We start from the raw sequence: 15,801 nt of genomic DNA, 5'->3' as shown, positions 1-15,801 counted from the left end.
CCTTTTTCTCCCAATCTCTCAGGTTTTGTAAGGTTTCCAATGGCTTCAGATCTTTTCTGTGTGATGTATGGGCGCGAGTGCAAGTACGGAGCTCCTTACTTCTCCGCCATCTTGCCCTCTCTCCTGAATGATATTTTAGAGTGAACCTCATTGCATAGAGATTTTCTTGAGGTTGGCGGATGACTTAGTGTCAATCTAACCTGTTCTGTGATGAACTTATCCTAACCTGGGAGTCTTTTTAGAGTTAGGTGGCAGATTCTCTAATGGCTTTTAAGTGCTCAACCCATGCCCATCAATTTTTTGCCTTCCAAGATTCCCATGAACAATATGGCCTTTACTTAGTAGACTCTGTACATATTAACCTGGACCCAGTCTGATCCCAGATCCAGCCCAGTTCTTAAGCCTGACCTAGTCTGATCTTGGACCCAGTCCAGTTTTTAAATTGAATCCAGTCCAACTATCAGCATTTCCCAACGTGGAACCTAGGAACTGGGGCTAGGACTGAACCAGCAGACCCCAAAGAATGGGGATTGCAGACTGATTGCAAACAAATGGGAATATACAGCTGCCACCAGCACTTCCCGCCATGGATTCTCAGGAAGAATTCCAAACAAATGTGGAACTTCAAACTAAACTACCAGCAGTTCCCAAAGTAGAATCTGGGGACAGAATTAAGGCCTAGGGTTTCTAATCAAATAAGGAACTGACAAGAAAGTCAATTAGATCAGGAGCTTCACAGAGAGTGAAGCCTAAAATCTTACCCACAGCTTTGGAAATGGTGGAATGGTGGAAATGGAGAGGAAGACTGAACTCAAAGGGTTCTCAGGTTACCACTTCTGTTTTTCTTATCCTCTCTGAAGCTATCAGGAGTCTGCTTCTCATGTTTGCTACTACTGCCACCAAATCTGTTTTTAAAAATATAGCTGAATAAATATGAAGATCTAATTGGCTTTATTCAATGATTCATGAATCAGGCAGCATCCCATCTGGCAAATAGAAAGGAGTTTCAAAGAGCTATACAAAATGTGAGACTTTTATAGGCAAAGGGGGCAGGGACAATGGAAGAGTGGAGTATCTCATCTTCTGTTGGGGACAGAAAGGGGTCTATCAGGTGGATTACTTCACTACTGCTTAAACCAGATTGACTGGTTTAAGATTACATTCCTGGGAGAGGCTGAAACTGCAATTACATTAGGTATTAAGTCTTGGTTTGCTAAAGTGGGGCTTAGCACAAGTGACTCGATTTGGGGCCTAGCTCTTCTTTTTTTATCAGTATACATTAGAGAATGTCTTTATGACCTTGCAACAAGGAATTGTTTCAAAGCCCGAAAAAATTCAACACATAAAGATATTGCTAAATTTAATTTACAAATTAAATTCTATTTGTTTGCTAAAAACCTTTATAAAGAAAATAAAAAGCAAAGCACTAGGGAAAGATCTACAACATATTAAAGTGGAAAATTATTAGAATATATAAAAAAAACTACAAATAAAAGCCAGACAATCCTCCCAGACGGATAAAAGACAGACATTAAAACAAAGGCTAAATAAAAATGACCATAGCATATAAGAAGGTACACAATCTCATTAATAGGTAAATGCCAATTAAAACTCCAATATTAACCCAAGTTTTACTCAGTGTGACTTCTTACACATCGCTGGGAAGAGTATTAATTTGTACAATCTGCCAGGAGTTAAAAAAAAGTTGTCCTTGTAAAAGACAAATGATATTATTGGCTGTCTTTTCAATTGAGTTTTGGGCTTTGGCTAGCACAAGAGTAGGAAAACTTGCTCTACAAAGGGCCAGATAGTTAATGTTTTAGGCTGTCCACATACGTTTCTGTTGCATATCTTTTTTTTTTTTCTTTTTTTACAACCCCTTAAAAAGTATCTTAGCTTGTTGACCCCATAAAAGCAGGCGACTAACCACTACTGGATTTGTCCAGCCAGCTATAGTTTGCAGATCCCTGGCTAGCAGATCTCTCATGATTATCTGACTTTATTGGGGTGTATAACTTGGGTTGACTTTCTATTGACCATACTATTTTACAACTATAAAAAGGTAGCCTTTATTGGAAACTGAGAGTAATGCAAATGTATTTGTGTGGGAATTTGTAGGAAAATGATAGCAATGGAAATGACTCTTGTTTAAAACAATGCAAATAAATATTTTCTGGCAAAGACACTGATGATTTCCATTGAAAAGATAACCACAAACATTACATTTCATTGGCCTAGGCCATAAAAGTTTGACAAGCCAATATAGTTTTGGAAAAAACTACACTTTAGCAAGCTATTTTGGAAAATATTTGCATTATCTAGAAAGTTGAAAAGGCACACAATTTACAATCCAGTAACTCTACCTTCAGATACATATTCTAGAAGAAAGCCTGCACATGTGCACCTGGAGATATGAGCAAGACTTCACCACAGCATTATCTATAAGAATCCTGAAAACTAACTAGAAACAACACAAAATTCCATCGATGGCAGAATGGGTAAAATACTGTAATACACCCATAAAATGGAATACTAGTAGAATACTACACAGAATGCAAACTAAGCAACTGCAGCTAAACAAATCAATATGGATGATTCAGAAAAATGATGTTGAGTGAAAAAGCAAGCAAATCTTGTGCAGGATTGTATAGATTCAAAGAAAGCAAAAGATATGATGCTTATTTAATCAAGAAAGCCATAGATTAGTGGGTAAGAGAAACACAAACAAGCATTAATACAACAAGGTAATTTTCATAAATGAGTTATATACAAAGTTTATTTGATATGTAATACGTACCTTTTTAGCACCAGGCATATCAGAATACTTCATCACGTAACACATTTTTTATTTGATTTGAGAAATTTGCTAGACAGAGGAGAGGAAAAAAGCATTCAAGGCAGAGAAAACACAGGGAACATTCTCTGTATCTTGAATACTGTATGACATACATTGTGATATTTTGATGACTTCTAGTGGTTTAGCATTCCTGAAGTCTAAAAGGAATGGGGAGGAAGAACAGATGGGGAGCAATTTCTTGAGAGAAGACTGAAGAGGTAGGGACCAGATAATGAAGGAATTTGTACGTGGTGCAAACTGTTTACACTTTGTTGCATGCAACAGAAATCATGGTGGAATTCGTGCGAGGGAGCCATAAGGTCATAGTTGTACACGAAAATGTCTATCCTGCTTTGATGGTCATGGAAAGCTTGGACAGAGGAGGCAAAAAGGTAGGTAGACATCTGTTAGAAAGCTAGGATAACAAGGGGTGCCTGGGTGCCTCAATTGGTTAAGCATCTGACTTTGGCTCAGGTCATGATTCCATGGTTTGTGGGTTCAAGCTCTGCATCAGGCTCTCTGCTGACAGCTCAGAGCCTGGAGCCTGCTTTGGATCCTGTGTCTCTCTCTCTCTGCCCCTCCCTCGCTCATGTTCTGTGTCTCTCAAAAATAAATAAACATATTTTAAAAAGCTAGTACAATGATATTTTTTAAGTTTATTTTTTATTTATTTTGAGAGACAATGAGAGCAGTAGGAGAGGGGCAGAGAAAGAGGGAGAGAATTCCAAGCAGGCTCCACACTGTCAGTGCTGAGCCTGACACAGGGCTCCATCTCACAATCCATGAGATCATGATCTGAGCAGAAATCAGGAGTAAGGCACTTAAGTGACTGAGCTACCCAGGCACCCCACCGAGTACAATGATTCTTAGAAGAGGTGTTTTTAAAATAACTGAATGATCCCAGGTGGTTAAAGATTTCTCAAGGCGGAATCCATAGGATTTAGTCATTTTTTAAATATTGAGGGTAGCAAAGAAGCAGGAATATAGAGAGACTCCTGCATTTGGGAAACAGAATGGATCTGTCACTTCACTGAGCGAGAGAACATTTGGTGGTGAGCTGTGGGTAGGATGTTGGATATCTCGTTGAACTTGCAGCATTTCTGTCATGTGATAAAATATAATAATGGGATGTTTCTTGCTTCCAAGGGCCCAGCAAAACTTCTAAATATCTGTTATGCGCCAAATGCAATAATTAACTGTGATGATGGGACAAATGAGACTCAGAAACATTGAACTTCAGGTTTCACTCACCAAGCAGTTTTTTGATTGACCATAACTGATGGACTGAAAATTAAATTTCAAAACATGGAATTGAGCCTATTCTCTGGCTAAACTGTTCCATGTGCTCTGATATTGCAGGGCAGGAAAGTCCCTATGGGGACCTGCTGCACTTTTCCCTCACATGAGAACATGACCAAGCCTAATTATGGAACCATGCTTATCCCCGCTCCCCCCCCACCCCCCACCATTCCCGAGCAGCTCTGAAATTCCTGTATTGACAATGTATAGAGAAAGGGGAAGAGTGGGGGTTCTATACCACAGCTTGTGTGGACACTGGGCATTCACAAGCCCGGAACTAATTCTAGCTTGGAGGGAGGGCTGTGTGTGGCAGGCACTTCAAGGATGCCCATCACCACATGCTAAGGAACATGTGCATCTGATTCACTGCCATTAGACCTCTCTGATGCATTTCCTGTGGACATCTGTGGCAAGAGCAGGGAGTTGAGTACTACATCACAGCAGCGACAGGAAGAACCCAGATTGGGGACAGCTGTTCAGCCTTGGCACGGTTTACCTTTAAATCTTTGGTTCTTTCTGACTCTGACCTTCAATGTGGTTGCTGGTTTCAAATAGTCAAACTAGGACAAGGGAGATAAAGAAAAGAAGTGTGGCTTCTAAGCAACCTCTGAGTGGGAAAGTTTGCACCTTACCTTGATATAATCACATTGTAAATGTAATCAATGCCCAGCCTCTCTTGGATCCATAGTTTCCAGGAAAAATTGCCAAATGAAATAGAAAATCTTGATTTTAGACTCATGTTTTCTGCTTTATGCCTTAGCAATTCATTTGCAAAGATAAAGTTCATCTTTAACCCCATCATTCTTAATCTTTTCCATCAGATAGGCATTCTCACCAGTTCAGATTATTGCATTTCCATACAGTCTTTAAGTTCAAATGAAGTCCTTAAAATTCACCCTGATCTGTACATGCAGATGTATGTACCTAGTGGCTTTTAGTGTATATTTTTATTAGAATGTTTAAAATATCTGAAAGCCAATTCTAAGGAAAACTCACTGCTGTAACTACTTGTTATGACCCTTTTCAATGTTAGAAAACATCCTTTCGAGTACAGTCACTTGGGAATACTTCACAATAGTTTGCTCCATGTGCATTAACATGCTATAACTTTCTAAGTTAGGCCAGAAAAATTAAAGAAATGAAAGTACTAATAGGATCCATCTGATGAGGACAAAATTTGTGTGAGTGAAAGCTCCAAAAATACTAAACAATGTGGACTGTCTTGTTTTTGTTCCTATCAAACTAGTTGTATTATTATAGGTGAGTTATTGTCTGTTAGCCCACCTGTGATATCTAATGGTTATTGGTAGAGGCCACAGTTACACTCCCAAGGGAAACTAATCTCTTCCTGTTCCCTCTGATTATGCCCATTTCCTGCTGCTTCTGGAGCTGGGTAGGGAGGCAGATCCCAATAGGTATTTTTGCTGGGATCGTCTGACATCACAAATACAAGGGATGGGTTTAGTCACATTCTTGCTAAATTGAGCCAGTATCAGGGTATTAAAATAGCTGAAGGTAATGGAGCCTATCCCTAGTCTGTTAAACTGACAGTATTGCTTTTTACTCATTTGAAACTCAATGAGTTTCTTTCTGCTAAGGAATTTGGGGTCAGATTAATTTCTCTAGTAACTCTTTGAAGTAGGTGCTAATAAAATTTAAGAAAGGTTTCCCCATAAAGCACATTTTTTCTCCTTCTCTAATATCTCCAATAAATTGCTAAGGCACAATTTCACATTCTCGCAGGGAATGATTAATATTTCTCAAAGTCTCAAAGGAAAAGGGTCAGGTTAGTACTCTTCAATTACAAGGATGCTCATCTTCCCTCCAAATCAGCCATTTGCGAGTCTGGCCTTCTCTTGGGCCTGGACAAACCTTTCCTAATGCTGAGCTGTTGCCCCCTCACTAATGCTCTCACCTGGTTATCGAAAACCTTCTTTAGTTCTCTCCGTTATTTCTCGCCCTGTGACCTTTTAAAGACTTGCATGTATTTCGTGAATTTTAACTTCTCAGTTCCACAACACTGTGCTAACACTGGCCTCTCCTGTCCTTTTTCCTCGCTGTCTCCTGAACAAAGCATCTTTTCTTCTCTTTTCATCTCCTTACCATTTCTTCCCTGATTGTTTTCATCCATCCTTCTTTACAGTTCCATGAGGCCTATGGTCTCCTTGCACAAACCTTCATCAATATTAGTCCAGTGTGTTTCCTGAGTGGCAGGCTCTCTTTTCCTTCCAATTGCAGGACACTTCACATACACATGCTTCTGCGATCCAGCAAATCTTACAGAATCAGCATTCATCTACCCAGGCTTGATACATCCAAGTGGTCTTTAATGACTTCTTTAATACTGTCCATAGAGTTAAGTTCTCAGGTCCTAACAATTTTTATCTCTGCAGGATCTCTTGAATCCTTTCCCTACATTCCATCCCTAAAGCCAACATTAGCCAGTATGAATTCTCCTGCATTATTACATTAATATTTTAACTGTTAACCTTACAAAAAATATATTTCATCTTCCTTCGGTCCTATTTCACTGTTCACTTTAGTCCCTTGTTGATTGGTAGATGAGGCAAGGAAGAATTGTCCTCTCTAAGGTTAAGAAGAAGCATAGCCTTGTTGATACCTTGCTTTTGGATTTCTAGCCTTGAGCTGGGAGATAACACATTTCTGTTGTTTTAAGAACTAGTGGTGGTACTTTGTCAAAAGAGCCCAAGGAAACTAACACTGACATCTAGGAGCTCATTACAAAGATTGAGGGGGAAAATCTTCCAGGTATAGGTAACACTGTGTTCAAAGGTATAGAAAAATGGAAGAGTACCCAGAGGAATCCCATCAAAGCAAGTGAGTTGTTTAAAGTCAATGGGATCTGTGTAGTTCAACAAATAATAAATACACAAACAGTATGTGGTGTTTCTTATTATTCTACACAATGAGTATATGCCTCAGAATGAACAAAAGAAATGAGATGCAAACCTTAGCCTCTTTTTTCTTTTTCCTTAGCCTGTCTCTTATGCCTCTTAAAATTGCGTATTTTGCCATTTGGAGGATTAATACAGTTGTGCGATATACTTAAAAAAGTAAAGAACATGACCCCTAAACATGAGCCAAACATTTATTAGGTTCTCAACTAAAGAAACAGGTATCTATTTCAATATGGACAAAATACTGAATACACTTTAATTCTGAGAGGTCTTTTACAAGTTACTAATTTGGCACCTTCTTGATGTGTTTTCAGGGTTAATTTTGGTTCTACATAACTTTTGTCTACTTGCTGATTTGAGGATCTAACTCCCTGGAAAGATTCAACTTTACAGTAAAAGGTTATATGATGACCAGTTTTTTGTTTCTGAAAGACCTCAAAGTTGGTCACTCATGATCAGGAAAATGCAGGTCAAAACTACATTGAGATATCACCTCACACCTGTAAAAATGGCTATAATAAAAAGTATAAGAAACAACAAGTGTTGGTTAGGAAGTGGAGAAAAAGGCACTCTCTTGCACTATTGGTAGGAATGCAAACTGGTGCAGCCACAGTTAAAAACAGTATGGAGGTTCCTTAAAAAATTAAAAAATAAAACTACCCTACAATCCAATAATCACATTATTGGATATTTACCCCCAAAATACAAACACTAATTCAAAGGGATACATGCACCCTGATGTGTATAGCAGCATTATTTACAATAGCCAAGTTATAGAAGCAGCCCAGCTGCCCATTGACTGATGGATAAAGAAGATGTGGTATATATAAATAAAGGAATATTATTCATCTATAAAAAAGAATGAAATCTTGCCATTTGCAATAACATGGATGGAGGTAGAGAGTATAATGCTAAGTGAAATAAGGCAGTCAGAGAAAGACAACCTAATGACCTCACTCATATGTGGAATTTAAGGAACAAATCAAATGAGCAAAGGGGAAGAAAAGAGAGGGAGAGGCAAACCAAGAAATAGACTTTTAAGTATAGAGAACAAATTGATACTTATCAGAGGGGAGACTGTGGGAGGATGGGTAAAATAGGCCGTGGGGATTAAAGAGTACACTTGTCATGATGAGCACCAGGTGATGTATGGAATTAGAAAAAAAAAAAGGACGTCAAGTTGGAGGGTAGGATGTAATTCATCAACAGATGGGCAATTTTTATTTTCTTTATCAAGCCAGTGAAATTCTGAGACAATTTAACAAATCTTTTTTTTTCTTTCCGGTCTATTCATGCATTATACTTTTGAGCATGAAAAGAATTGCCACATATATTGAATAGCTACATATATTCATCCACATTATATAATTTGTGCATGTATGTGTTGTGTGTGTGTGTATGTGTGTGCGCGTGCATGCATACAGTGGAGAAACTGAGATGAAGAGAAATCAAGGAATTCTCTGAAGTTATAGAACTGGTAAAGGGAAAATGCAGAATATTGATTTATACATTCTAACTTCAAATTTAATATTTTTCCAACTTGAGTATGATGACTGTTTATATATGTGATTTTCCAGCACAAAGGTTCTCAATGGAGAAATTTTTGCTTTTGGGGCAATATTTGACAATGTCTGAACACATTTTCTGTCCCACTGAGGATGCTGGTGGCATCTGGTGGACTGAGGCCAAGATCTGAACATCTTACAATAGCCAATCCCCTCAGAAAAAGAGTCATAACCTAGTCCAAAATGTCAGTAGAATGAGGATTAGAAAATTGAGTTCAAGCATAATGGCTAATAATGAATATTACTACCATATGCTAGGAAATAAATTATTCCTAAGCAATTTTTCTTTACCCTTGAAATATCCCTGATTAAGTACACAGTATTCTCATTTTACAAATGAGGAAACTAAAATGGAGATAGTAATTTACCTCAGCAGGTGATGGGGCTAGACCTCAAACACAGGTATTTTTGTTGCTTTACTTTTAACACTGCATTCTAACTATCTCACTGACAGGAAGGTCATCATGTGATAAAATGTGATTCCAAATAACTTTCTGTTAAGGATTATCTTATGCTTTGGTTGCCTTTCCCTGATAACTCCTGTATCCTTTATAAGACAATGACGTGGTGTAAAATGTGCTGAGATCAATTTTAGTTGGCAGAACAGAATCAGTCATATAATGAACATAAGATCATGTTATCCTGTCTGAAAAATAAGTGTTTCTGCCTGATTTATACCTGGGAGAGCTAGAAATGTAATTTTAAAATCCTTTTACCTCCTTTAAGATAAAATTTATATGGTACTTCTGTGGTCACTTAGCAACGTTTATCCAGCTATACCATTGTTGAGAATTTTTTTTTTAATGACCAAGAGACCTTAGGAGTTTGAATTAAAAAATGGCCATCAATAATAGCAGGCTGCATAATTCAGGAAAAAATTCCCACTGTGAACAGCAGAAAAACAAAGGAAGAGAATATAAAATAGTGAACAAGTAGGGGGTCAAAATCTGGGAGAAAGAGGTAACCTAAAAAGTGAGTCCTCAATTTGGGACACTTTTCCTTTAGGGTCATGAATCAATTCTTGATGAGGTCAGAGAGCCCGAGACAGCAGTGCTTCGACAATTTTGTACCGCAAGGACGAAACAGTGGAGGCCAGAGCCTGCCAAAAGAAGAAAACTAGTGAATCCCTCAGTGCTTTGGATTGAGGCCCAAAGGATAAACCTTGAGGAATAGGATGTACTGAAAACAATCTGTCCCTTCTAAGATACTTTTTACTTATATATTGTTTTCACCTTGGGACATCTTTTTTTTTTTCACATATGCTATATGCAAAGCTATCCTTTTATAAGGCATATCTCAGACAAAGTTGTAAAAGACTTTGCGTTTGTCTTTACCTCTCCGTGCGTCAGACTCCCACCTCAACCCACTTATTGTCGCCAGGACCTTCGGACTTCCCTTCCAGTACAACCATTGGTGCTGGTTGTCTGGGAAAGAACTGAGGGCTCTAGAATCATGGAATGTTAGAGCTGGAAAAAAATCTTAGATTATTTTGTTCAAACCCTCTCATTTTACAAATGAGTAAACTAAGGACTAGAGATGCCAACATACTTGCCCTAAATTACCTGCACTAAGGTAGAAACACCTGTTGTAAAACTTTGTAAACCATCATAACCGTATTTCACTTAACACATTAAGAAAGCTGCTAGCAAAAGAAAAGGACTTTAATAATGGGGTTTTAGCTTGCAGCCAGCCCAGAGGGACATCTGCAGATCAAAGAGGCCGTCTCACATATATGAAATTATATAACTTTGCTGCAACTTCTCAGAACATCATATTTGTCCCCAGCCTCCCAAAGGGCAGGTATAGCATTGGTGGCATAGTGGTGAGCAAAGCTGCCTTCAAAGGGCAGGTATAAAGGTCTATTCTTGGAGTCAGTAACCTATGATCTAATGGCCCAATGTAATTTCAGGTGGCACATAAAGTATTTGTGGCCACATTCTACCATTATGATTATAATTCAGGAAAGTGATAAACAGATTAACAACTCCTACTTTGACACTCTGGGTCTAGTCTCCCAGGCCCAAATCTATTCAACAACATTTTTACTGAATTCTTTTTTTTTTTCTTCATTTTATTTTCTTGTGTTTACTATATAAAGTGTGAATATGATAATTTTTGCTTCTTTCATATATATGTATGATTTATTTTGTTCTTTTTTAATGAATTTACTACATATAAATTTTAATTTACCTAGAATATCAGAATTATAGAAATAGCATTTACTATTGATATATTTTTGCTTTTCTTGGATAAAGCCTACATTGGTCACTGGTCATACATACATACATACACACACACATACAGACATATAGATATAAATCCAAAGATACGGGGATTATGAGTCAGACCCCTAACTGACTGAGCCACCCAGGCACCTCTATATTTTTCTTTTTTAATCATTTAATATACTTTTGAATTAAACTTGCTAGTAATTTATCACAGATGGTGGCATCTTCATTCATAAAAGACGTATGCCTTTAGCTCTGTTCTCTATGGGAGGCAGGCAAGGTAATGGTTAATAGTTTGTCTTCTAGAACCAAGTTACTTGGGTTCTATCTCAGGTCCACCATTTACTAATTGTGGGATCTTAACCTTTCTGTGTATAAGTTTTCTTATCTGTAAAAGGTGATAATAGTATCCATTTCATAAGCATTTTGTGAGAGTTAAATGAATTTATGTTCTTGGAACACTCACAGTAGTGCTTTTTATACAAAAACTCTTTATAAACATTAGCTATTTTAATGTCATTTTGGCCAGGTTTTGGTATCAATATGCTAATCTCATAAAATACACTTGGAAGTGATCTTTCTTTTTCTCTGATCTAGAAACACTTAAAAGGCAGCATAATTATTTATTCCTAGGGGATTTGAAATAACTCAGTTATGGAATCACCCAAAACCTGTATCCTTTGGCAGGGAGCAGGGATAGCACTTTAACAAATGCACATTTTCTTTATCTTCTTGGCATAGTTTTGGATACGGATGGTTTCCTGGAAAATTACACTTGCTATTTGAAAAATATTAAGATTTTTCAAATGTATCAATATAGGGGTTTTGTTTTTAATCTTTTCTTAATGAAACTTAAAATATATTTGTTCATTTGTGGCATTTTCAGACTCAGGTTATGGTTTTGTTTATCAACTTACTCTTTTTTGTTCCTTTTATCCATTTAATTCTGGTGTCATCTTTTAATAGTATTTTCTCTTCTTGGGTTTTTCTAACTTAAATTAAATGCTTTAGTTTGCTCTTTGGTACAATGCTGACAAACTGGTTTAAAAGTGTGAAGAAATAGTTAAGAGATGCTTTTCTCTTTTTCTTTTTCTTTAATTTTCTTTTAATGTTTTTTAAATTATTTACTTATTTATTTTTAATGTTTATTTTTAAGAGAGAGAGAGAGACAGAGCATGAGTGGAGGAGGGGGTAGAGAGACACAGAGAGAGAGAGGGAGACACAGATGAGTTCGAGATGAGGGGCTTGAACTCATGAACCACGAGAGCATGACCTGAGCCGAAGTTGGATGCTCAATTGACTGAGCCACCCAGGCATTTCTGATCTGTTTTATTTACTTATTTGTTTGTTTGTTTGTTTGTTTATTTATTTAAAATAAATTTTATTCAATATAAATATATAATTTATATATAAATATATAATATAAATTATATTAAAATATTATTTATAATAAGATATAATAATTATTCAAATATAATTGTAATAAATAAATATAATAAATGAATAAATATAATAAACAATAATTTATTGTCAAATTGTTCAATATACAGTGTGTAAAGTGTGCTCTTGGTTTTTGGGGTAGATTCCTGTGATTCATCGTTTACATACAGCACCTAGTGCTCATCCCAACAAGTGCCCTCCTCAATGCTCATCACCCATTTTCCCTTCTCCCTCACTTCCCCATCCACTTTCAGTTTGTTCTCTGTATTTAAGAGTCTCTTATGGTTTGCCTCCCTTCCGCTCTGTTTGTAACTATTTTTTCTCTCTTCCCATCCCCCATGGTCTTCTGTTAAGTTTCTCGAGATCCACATATGAGTGAAAACATATGATATCTATCTTTCTCTAACTGACTTATTTCACTCAGCATAATACCTTCCAATTCCCTCCACATTGCTGCAAATGGCATAATTTCATTCTTTCTCATTGCCAAGAAGTATTCCATTGTATAGATAAATGACATCTTTATCCATTCACCAGTTGATTGGCATTTAGACTCTTTCCATAATTTGGCTATTGTTGAAAGTGCTGCTATAAACATTGGGATACATGTTCCTCTATGGATCAGTGCTCCTGTATCCTTTGAATAAACTCCAAGTAGTGCTATTGCTGGATGTAGGGTAGTTCTATTTTTAATTTTTTGAGGAACCTCCACACCCTTTTCCAGAGTGGCTGTACCAGTTTGCATGCCCACCAATAGTGCAAGAGGGTTTCTCTTTCTCCACATCCTTGCCAGCATCTTTAGTTCCTGAGTTGTTAATTTTAACTACTCTTACCAGTGTGAGGTGGTATCTCAGTGTGGTTTTGATTTGTATTTCCCTGATGATGAGTGATGTTAAGCATCTTTTCGTGTGTCTGTTAGCCATCTGGATGTCTTCTTTGGAGAAGGGTCTCTTCATGTCTTCTGACCATTTCTTCACTGGATTATTTGTTTTTTGGGTATTGAGTTTGGTAAGTTCTTTATAGATTTTGGATACTAACCTCTTATCCGATATTTCATTTGCAAATATCTTTTCCAATTCAGTTGGTTGCCTTTTAGTTTTGTTGATTGTTTCCTTTGCAGTGCAGAGGCTTTTTATCTTAATGAGATCCCAATAGTTTACTTTTGCTTTTAATTCCCTTGCCTTTGGAGATGTGTTGAGCAAGAAATTGCTGCGGCTGAGGTCAAAGAGGTTGTTGCCTGTTTTCTCCTCTAGGGTTTTGATGGTTTCCTGTCTTACATGTAGGTCTTTTATCCATTTTGAGTTTATTTTTGTGTATGGTGTAAGAAAGTGGTCTAGTTTTATTCTTTTACATACTGCTATCCAGTTTTCCCAAGACCATTTGTAAAGAGACTGTATTTTTCCATTGGATACTCTTTCTTGCTTTGTCAAAGATTAGTTGGCCATTAATGTTTATTTATTTTTGAGAGAGAGACAGAGAGTGAGTTGGGGAGGGACAGAGAGCAAGGAAAACACAGAATCCAAAGAGTACAGGCTCTGAGCAAGCTTTCAGCACAGAGCCTGACATAAGGCTCAAATGCATGAACCGTAAGATCATGACCTGAGCCTGAAGTTGGACACTTAACCGGCTGAGCCACCCAGGTGTCTCTCTTTCTCTTTTTCTAACATGAACATACTGTATTGTTATTACTACATTTTCATTAGTTAGTTAATTTATTTATTCACAAATATTTATTTAGGACTGGACATTGTGTAGGGTGTTGGCAGTGGGCGTAGGACAGTGAACAGTAAAAAAAACAGGCATTGTCTTCAAGAAGAATAAATGCAGTGGTTAAACATGCTCCGAGGAGAGGGAATGCTCTTCCTCTTTCTTGGGTCCGAAATGATAGAATTCTGCTGCCTAACGCTTGGGGTCAATTATGATCAGGAGTCTTTAAAATTTTGACAATTTTAGCTTAACTGTACACATGTATTATTATTATTATTATTATTAATAGGGATTTATACAGTTTTTTAAAGTCACCTTTCTATTAATACATCTTAGAATATATGATAGCTAAGTAAGCTGGTGTCCTCTGTTGTTAAGGAAGTTTGCCATGGGCTTTCCAGAGCAAGACGGTAAAAAAAAAAAAGTTATATGATAGACCCCTCCTCTAAAAATTAAAAAATTAAAAATAAGTTTAAAACAGCAATTGCAAACATGCATGAAAGAAAATTTTAGTGTGGCAGCAGGAGTCAAAAAAAGTTATAGATATATAACCAAGCCAGGGAAAGAAAGGTAGAATGTAGAAGTATTGTGAAGATTTCTTCTCTCATCCATACTGTAAGCCTCTGGGGGAAAGATGAATTATATTCTAAAACAAATCATTGATTTTAACCTCTTCATTCTTTCCTTCCCCTCTCACACAATCATTACAGTTTGAAGAAAAAAGAGTGAATAAAGATGTCAACTTGGAGAGAACTGTCAAATCCTTTGAGAGTATGAAATATAAACAGCTATGTATCAATGCACCACAGGCAGGCAAGTCCACTAGGGCTCACCTACTGAGAGGTGAGCTGAGTAGAGAAGTCTGAAAAATTATAATAATCAGCCAAATTAATTGGTCTTTTATTTTATTTTTTAAGTTTATTTATTCGGGAGAGACATAGGAAGGGCAGAGAGAGAGAAAGAATCTCAAGAGGGCTCCATGCTGTCAGTGTGAAGCCTAATGGAGGACTCGAACTCACAAACCATGAGATCATGATCTGAGCCAAAATTGAGAGTCTGATGCTTAACTGAGCCACCCAGGCCCCCCTAATTGGTCTTTTACAACAGTTTAGGGATCTAGTGTAAAGAATGCTGAATGAGAAAATAAAATCAATCTTAAGGAACAGACACTTGGAGAACTGCAGGTGAAAGCCTATCAATTTTATTTTCTACAAACCAATGTCTTATAGTTAAAAACAAAAAATAACTGAGTGGGAGGAGACTGAATTACCGCTGACAAAATATGGTAAGGGAATTGAAGATCTGGGATTCTTTGACATTGTTGAATGGAGAAGAATGAGCTACATCCTAAGAGTAGCTACATTTAAAAAATTCTTAATAAATAAATAAAGCAACAAAAAACAAAACCCTCAAATCTATGGCCTGATTACAAGGAGTGAACTACAGCCCTGAACTCTCTTTTTATTAAACAAAACAAACCATTTTTTATTATACTTTTTGTATATCATACATGTAGAAAGATGCAAAAATCACCAGAATACATCTCAGTGAATTGTCACAAAGTTAAGAAACCCATGCAGTTGTGCCAAAAAGTGGAACTTTGCTAGTGCCTCTTAGGTCCCCCTGGACCCATTACTAGTCATTCCCTATTTGTCCCAGAAGTATCCATTATTCAAACTTCTAATCCGGTAGATTAGTTTTTTAACTTTATAGAAATGGAGAATTCATGCAGTAGATTTTGTATTAGTCTGTTTGGGCTGTCAGGGGGAAAAAAATACCAAGACTTAATGGCTAAACAATAGAAATGT

The sequence above is a fragment of the Hyaena hyaena genome, unplaced genomic scaffold, assembly GCF_003009895.1.
Source record: "Hyaena hyaena isolate Hyena2069 unplaced genomic scaffold, ASM300989v1 scaffold_712, whole genome shotgun sequence".
Lineage (NCBI taxonomy): Eukaryota > Metazoa > Chordata > Mammalia > Carnivora > Hyaenidae > Hyaena > Hyaena hyaena.
Note: the sequence above shows the minus strand (reverse complement) of the source record.